At 33.9% G+C, this 7,967-nt stretch overlaps 1 non-coding gene across 1 annotated transcript; it reads right to left on the bottom strand.

Moving 5' to 3' along the window:
* Positions 1-6,091: 6,091 nt before the first annotated feature.
* LOC145641288 (small nucleolar RNA R71) lies at positions 6,092-6,198 on the bottom strand. Its single transcript, XR_014115337.1, has one exon. It is a non-coding gene; the product is annotated as a small nucleolar RNA R71 (small nucleolar RNA).
* Between the last annotated feature and the right edge of the window lie 1,769 nt (positions 6,199-7,967).

Below are 7,967 nucleotides of genomic sequence, written 5' to 3'. Positions count from 1 at the left end.
TTCCTAAACTAATTAGGATTTATTAAAAAGATTTTACAAGATTCAAAAAGATCTTAATTATACAATTTGAAAAGATAAAATCATAGGATTTGAAATTGAATAAAAACTTTTTTTTTTTTAAACTTTCCTTTTTTTTAGGTCCTAATTCTATTCGAATTTAAAGATGTTCAAAGACAATCAGATATTATTTTCGTGCCTCATAATCTTTGCGAAAATAGGTATTTTATTCCGAATATGATTTTCTTTGATCCCGTGCTATTTTTCCTATAAATAGCGGTCGTATTTCCCTGTTTTCAAATCACCCTAAATTCTCTAATTCTCTCTCTCTCTAAAAGCTAGAAGCTTTCTCTCTCTCTATTCTTTTTCTAAACCTTCCCTCTCTCAAAATTTTACATTCATTAGTTCTAGACAGACCTAGCCAAGTTCGAAGTTGGCTTCGCCCTAGACGTGAAAGGTTGAAAATTTCTAAGGGTTTGGTAACAAATCTCTATTTCAATTATTTAATTTAATTGTTTTATTTTATATTTGCCTTGAAGTTACTAACGTGTGTATTTTTTTGTTATTAGAAAGAGGTACTAGGCATCGAAGTAAGTACTTTAATTATTTTATTGATCTTTTGATATAGAATTCATGCTTAGATTTTTTTGTTGATTCCTAGTATCATGTTAGGATGTTATATTGCTTCCTAGTATCATGTTTAGGATTAACTAATATTTCTAATATCATAATGATGCTTCGTATTTCTTTCCTAATATCATGTTAGTGTCATGTTAGGGATAATTGATCATTATTGTTTAGTGACATGCTAGGATTTGTTATTAATCTTGTTAGTATCATGCCTAGGATCTTGCTATTAATATTATGTTTTTTTGTTAACATGATTATTATGATGTTGATTATTATTGATATTATGTTGCTTGATATATTATTTATTGTTATTGCTTGATCATTCCTTTTATGCATGTTTAAAGGGAATTTGTACTTGTAATCACGCTTAATAAGATAATTAATAATCTTGTTTAGGTTAATTTGATTATAATTCAAGTGATAGCCAATAATTGTTTTTTTATGCATTAATATTTAACCAACATAGATAAACAGGTTTAGGGTTAACCTATTGATTGCATGTTAGTCAGAAATCCCACATGAATATGAGAAGAATAAAGTAGAGGCCTATTTTTAGGGAAGATTCAATCTCTTTTAGGTTGGATTTGTACCTTCATCCCCGAACTTCTAGTCATGGTTCCAGACCTATTGGATTTAATGCTCTCCTGGATGGTTAAGGGGTGTAACCTTCACCCTATGAACGATTTACAAGTTCCTAAAACTCGTTGGCCACTCTTTTACTCTAGCTTCCTTCCCTTTAGACGCCACTATGCTTAAGTGTATGATCACAGTGGGGCTCAAGTGTGGGATGCTTGAAATATTAATATTCCCTACATTATGCGTGCTCGACGGTGCAAGATACGCGTTTCTTTACTCTTTTATCTGTTTAACTAATGCTAGTTTACAGGTATCGGTGTTACAAGAATGATTTAGGATCATAAGACGTTCTGAATCATTCTCCGTCCCTATCGCTACTTTGACTTTTGTTTCCGAAACTTGCGTTTCTCCAAACTTAGTCAAAGTGGGGTCTTCTGTAGACACCCAAATGTGTCTCCCCAAAACCAAACCCAGTGATGAATATCTTTCACTTTATTTGATTATCGAACCAAGTGAAAGTGTGAAAAGTCTAATGATGTGTTTTTTTTATTAAAATATCTCTCTTTCTATTTTTGAAAATATTTCTTTTCTACACTCTATTTATGAAAATAGTCAGTCCAATTTAGTTTGGTCCATGATAAGGGTCCAATAATAGTGTAGTTGGATTGGGCTCGATAAAAGCTTTCCAAAGATATATTATAAGCCCAATTCCGATGAATAATGAGGAAGTTATGGCTTAAATTAAATTGTGCTCGAAATGAATTTTATATGTGGCCAAATGATCTAGAGGAGGGCCTATTAATTATTATTCCTAAAGTTATTAGGATTGATTTTAATCTTCTAGAATAATCTAGAAGGTTCTTTTAAATTCTAATGAGACTAGTATTAATATTATATTTTAAAGAGTTTTATTTTGAATAAAATAAGTGACTTATCACCAACCTGATTTTAATATGATCAACGCGAAATTAGCTGCTTAATCGTATTAAGAAGAGGATTTCGCGTACAAAGCGCGTTTGATTTCTGACTTAGCGTAAGGCGACAAGGCTGTCGCCCGGCGCTAACAGCTGTCACCTGGAGCTGACAGCTGTCGCCTGGCGCTAAGCCTGTCGTCTGGCGCTAGCTCCTGTCATTGGCGACATGAGGTATTTTATTCCAAATAGGACTTGATTTGTTTCTGGACTATTTTTTCTATAAATAGGGGTCGTATTTCCTCATTTTCATCATTTACAATCATCATTCACAACCATCATCTCTCTCTATTCTCTCTCTGAAAGCTAGAAGCTTTCTTTCTCTCTATTCTTTTTCTAGAACTTCCCTCTTACAAAATTCCACATACATTAGTTCTAGACACACCTAGCCAAGTTCAAAGTTGCCTTCGCCCTAGACGTGAAAGGTATATAATTTCTGAGGGTTTGTTCCCAAATCTCTATTTCAATTATTTAATTTAATAGATTGTTTTATATTTTCCTTTAAGTTACTAAAGCATGTATTTTATTATTAGAATGAGATACAAGGCATCCAATTAAGTAATTTAATTGTTATTATTTTTATATAGAAAGCATGCTTTGATTATTTTGATTCCTAGTATAATGTTAGGATGTCTTTACGTTTCCTCGTATCATGTTTAGGGTAATAACTAAAATTTATAATATCATGTATGTTTCGATGATGCTTCCTATTCTTTTCTTCTATCATGTTAGTATCATGTTAGGGTTAAAGCTTTTATGTTTAGTGACATGCTAGGGTTTGTTATTAATCTTGTTATTAGTATCATGCCTAGGATCTTACTATTATTATGCTTTATTGTGAACATTATTATGAATATTATTAATTTTATGATGATGATTTGTTGTTATTGTTGCTTGATATTATATTATTTATTGTTATTGTTTGATCACACCTTTTATGATTGTTTAAAGGGAATTTGTACTTGTAATCACGCTTAATAAGATAATTAATAATCTTGTCTAGGCTAATATGATAATAATTCAAGTGATCGCCAATAATAGATTTGTTCGTGCATTAATATTCAACCAACATAGATTAAACAGGTTTAGGGTTAATAAAATGATTGCATGTTAGTCAGAAAGCGCACATAAATACGAGAAGAATAAAGTAGAGGCCTATTATTATGGCAGGTTCAATCTCTTTTAGGTTGGATTTGTACCTTCATCCCCGAATATCCAGTCATGGTTTTAGACCTCTATGGAGTTAGCGATCTCATGGATCGTGAAGGGCTTTAGCCTTTATCATATGAACGGTTTACAAGTTCCTAAAACATGTTGGCGACTCTTTTACTCTAGCTTCCTTCCCTTTAGGCGCCACCATGATTAACTGTATTATAACAGTGGGGCTCAAGTGTGGGATGATTGAAATATTCCCTACAGTCCTATTTTTAGGTACCTGTTGCAACAGGTTTCGGTTCCGAAACCTGAGATTTTCACAGGGTACTCTGCTACGCTCACCCCTACCACTAACGTCTAATTTAGAAGGAAAATGTTATTGGGTAGTGCTAGACAAGCGTTTGCTAACCTACGGGTTGTTCTAAACAAGTTTAAAAAAAAAACCGGGTAGTTGTTCACAAAACAACCTATAATTTGGAACAATTGTAGGCCCATTTCAAAACCCGAAGAAAATATTTAAAATCATTGTGTTATTCTCACAAGCAAATATATAATAATGAAAACAAATAAATCACATCATATTCTTTTGGAAACTAAATAAGATTCCTTCTTTACTCATGTCCATCCGAATATGCTTCATCACCTTAATAGCTTTTCTTTACTTTGTTCCCACTACTCGCCATTAGAAATGGGTCGTCGTACGGCCAAAATAAAGACAAGGCCAAACAAACAATACATTTACACAATCAACAATGCTGAGTACATAAGCATAATCGATTAACACTAACATGCATATATCATAGAATCACATAACTTACCTTGTTGCTCCTATTCAAAAGCAAACAACATACATTTCACTAAATAGACATTTACATTGCTTATTTAATTTGATTACGCGTCGAACGAGTTTCCCCTAAACCTGCTGATATGTTTATTTTATATAGCGTTTTACCCCCGTCCCTCTCTTGATCGTAATTGGTAGTGTTTTTGACTCTTTAGCGCCACTTTTATTACTAATTGGTATTTTAGCGCACTATTGCCCGGTCAAGCCGTCCATGCCCGGAGGCGCGCTCGATCTCGCGCACGGCCGGGCGCGAGAGAAGCACTGATGAAGAAAAGGCGCGCCCGACCGAGCGGTGTGGCACCCGACCGGGCGCGTGTTTTTTGGAGGATGATTAAGCTTGATTTTAGTTCGTTTAAGTTTAGAATTTTTCGAGTTTAATATAAATATGTTTTTGTTAAGCAAGTTTAGTACCTCTTGTTTTAGCTTTCTCTCTCTACTTAATTTTCAAATTATTATTCTCTCATTGTTTCTCTCTCTACAACTTTGTTCTTAATTCAATCCATTATTTCAGTTACTTTTGGTAACGATTTCTTCTCTATTATTTTCAGTAATTTAATTTCTTTATTTCATCTCGTCTTGTTTAATTGTTTTGATTAGTTTAGATTTAATTATATGTGAGTAGTTTTCTTTCTAGGGTTTATTAGGATCCATAAATAATATGAAGGGGTAATTTAATGTTGTTAATTGTCAATGCTTGATTAATTTCCTATTGATTGATTTAATGTTATGCAATTAGATTAGGCTTGGTTTAATTGTATGAGTTATGCAATATTGATTCGAGATTCGAGAGATGAGAATCGATGTTTAGCTTAGTTTAAATAGGCGGACTAATTTATAAATTGTTAAGTCGAGATTCGAGAGATGAGATTTAATACCAGTAAATTAACTTTGTGATAATACATAGCAAAAGCCTTTTATGATTTGATTAATTGATGCATTGATGTTTGATTATTGTGTTTTACCCTGGAATATTATATATTGGTGAACCTATTCCCTAGGATTTAATTAATTGATTTCTCCATATTTTTATCTCGCTTTGTTAATTTCCTTATATCAATAATTTAGTTACTTTATAATTTAGATTATTTTAATTAATTAGGAATAGGAAGATTTGTTTCCCTGTGGTTTGACCCTTCTTCCCTATCTACATAGTTAGTGGAATCTAGGAATTATTTTTTATTTGGTGATACGACTTTAGCCTATCAAAATTTGGCGTCGTTGCCGAGGAAATGGTTTTATTTTTATTTCTGAATATTTTAGTAGTCTAAATTATTTTCTCCTGTCTCATAGAACGCAAGTTCTTTGAGACAACTTTCTCATATTTGTTTGTTTAGTTCTGTGTCTATGCCCAAGCGTTCTAGATCAGGTTACATTCCATTCGATCATAAAATCAAACGATCTTTTCATAGACATGAGAATTTTTACATGTAGATACCAGACACTTCTGGAGGTAATCCACCTTCAAAACCCCCATCTTATTCAAGCGATTCGGAAGCCTTTTCAGAACCTTAATCAGAGACGATTGCACCACCACCACCTCCACCTCGCATGCTCAGCAGTTAATCGCTGCCGTCGTTGACAGATTTTCCACACCTTACTCCTACTCCGGCCCTTGATGGAGTGCAATTTGAGATCAAACCCTAATTTATCACAATGATAGAGAGGAAGCAATTCAGTGGAGCTAAGGGTGAAGATCATAATCTTCATATTGTAGATTTCTACCAATATTGCAATACCATTAGGCAAGCTGGGGTCACGTAAGACCAAATCAGGGAGATTCTTTTTCCCTTTTCTTTATGTGGAAAAAATAAATTATGGTTTAATGGTTTGAATAGAACTGCACTTAGTATTAATTACTAACTGAGAAATTCTTACTTTGAATTTTTATAATAAATATTACCCTGCAGAGAGAACAGCTTTACTAAGGAGTGTTATTCAAAACTTTGCACAAGAGCCAGATGAAACTCTATATGAGGCTTGGGAAAGGTTTATGGATCTACCTAGAGAATGCCCCCACCATAATCTGGCACAATGGCAGTTGATCCAAGCCTTCTACAATGGACTTGGAAACTCATCTAGATCAATTCTAGATTCTGCAGCTAGTGGGAGATTCATGAACCTTAATGTTGAAAATGCAGGTCAAGTTATCAAAGACATGGAAATTCACAATTCCCAATATGGGAATCCGAGAGGGTTTGCTAACAAAGGAAAACATAATTTTGATTTTGTATCCTTTTTGCAGGCTTAGTTAACATCTATTTCCAGAACTAGATAATCTTACTGCTATTCCTAACTATGTAGCTAATGTTTCTACTGTTGCTAATAATGAAGCTTTTTTGTGAAAATTGTGCAATTGTAGGACATTGGGAGCAAGAATGTAGGAGTTCCATAGAGCAAGTTAATATTTTAAAATACTATAGGAAAAATAAGCCATACTCCAACTTTTATAATCCTGGCCTTCGGAACCACCCATGTCTTTCCTACCGGAGTACCAATGTACAAAACCCTCCACCTCCACAACAGCAACCACTACCACAGCAAAAATATTACCATCCTAATACTGGCTAGAAAAACCAATCATAACCCTCTTCATCTTTTGACCCTGCTATGTCAGAAATTAGAGCAATGCTTTCAAGCATGCAAAAGCACATGGAGAGTACGGATGCACAAATTGATTCGATTATAGATCATAATAAAATCATGGACAATCAAATTGCGCAGATTTCCTCTACCACACAAACCCGTCAACAAGGAGCTCTACCATCGCAACCAATCCATCCTACAGATCATTCTAATGCAATTACTCTAAGGAGTGGTTTACACTATGATGGGCCTCCTATGACCAAGGATGATGAACCTATTGCTAATCCAAATTCCCTTGTACTTAATGCTAATCTTACTAACCCTGCAGGGCTACAAAAGGAAACTAACCCTTCTAATGTTTCTTTGTAGGGTAAATCTCAGGACAAGGGTGGAGATGTGTAGAGCCCAGTTATCAAACTTCCATTCCCCAATAGACATTTGAAGAGTAACTTTGATAAGTAATTCGGTAATTTTTGTAAGGTTGTGAAAAATTTGCAGGTAACAATTCTTTTCACTGATTTAATCACTCAAGCTCCTGCATATGCTAAATTTATGAAAGATATGTTGACTAGAAAAAGGGCCTTTTATGAGGTAGAAAATGTAGCTTTTACAGAGGAATGTAATGCTTTATTGCAAAATAAATCCCCTCAAAAATTAAAGGATCCTGGTAGTTTTTCTATCCCTTTTCATATTGGTAATGTCTTCATAGATAAAGCATTATGTGATTTGGGTGAGTGTTATGCCATCGTCTGTGTGTGCTAAACTTGATATGGGTGATTTGAAAGTTACTAATATTACTTTACAGATGACAGACTGTTATGTTAAATACCCCTTAGGTATTTTAGAGGATGTTCCTGCAGAGTTGGTAAATTTTTTATCCCAGTTGATTTTGTTGTGTTAGACATGCCTAAGGATACACAAATTCCAATTATATTAGGTAGGCATTTTGTCCATACTACAGGAGCCATTATTGATGTTAAAAATGGAAAACTAACCCTTTCTATATGAGATGATAATATCACTTTTAATTTAGGGAAGGTTTTAAAAGGACCTATGCTAGAAGAAAATTGTTGTTTAATTGATTTAATTGATATAATGGATGATATTTGTGAAGAAATATTACCACAGGTTCTTGCAAGGGATCCCTTGGAGGAAGTTCTTTGTGGAGATTTATCTGCAGGTGATGCAAGCATTTAGAGTACTGAGGTGGA

The sequence above is a fragment of the Chenopodium album genome, chromosome 7 (assembly GCF_948465745.1).
Source record: "Chenopodium album chromosome 7, dcCheAlbu1.1, whole genome shotgun sequence".
Classification (NCBI taxonomy): domain Eukaryota; kingdom Viridiplantae; phylum Streptophyta; class Magnoliopsida; order Caryophyllales; family Amaranthaceae; genus Chenopodium; species Chenopodium album.
Note: the sequence above shows the minus strand (reverse complement) of the source record. Positions and strands in the feature narration are given on the sequence as shown.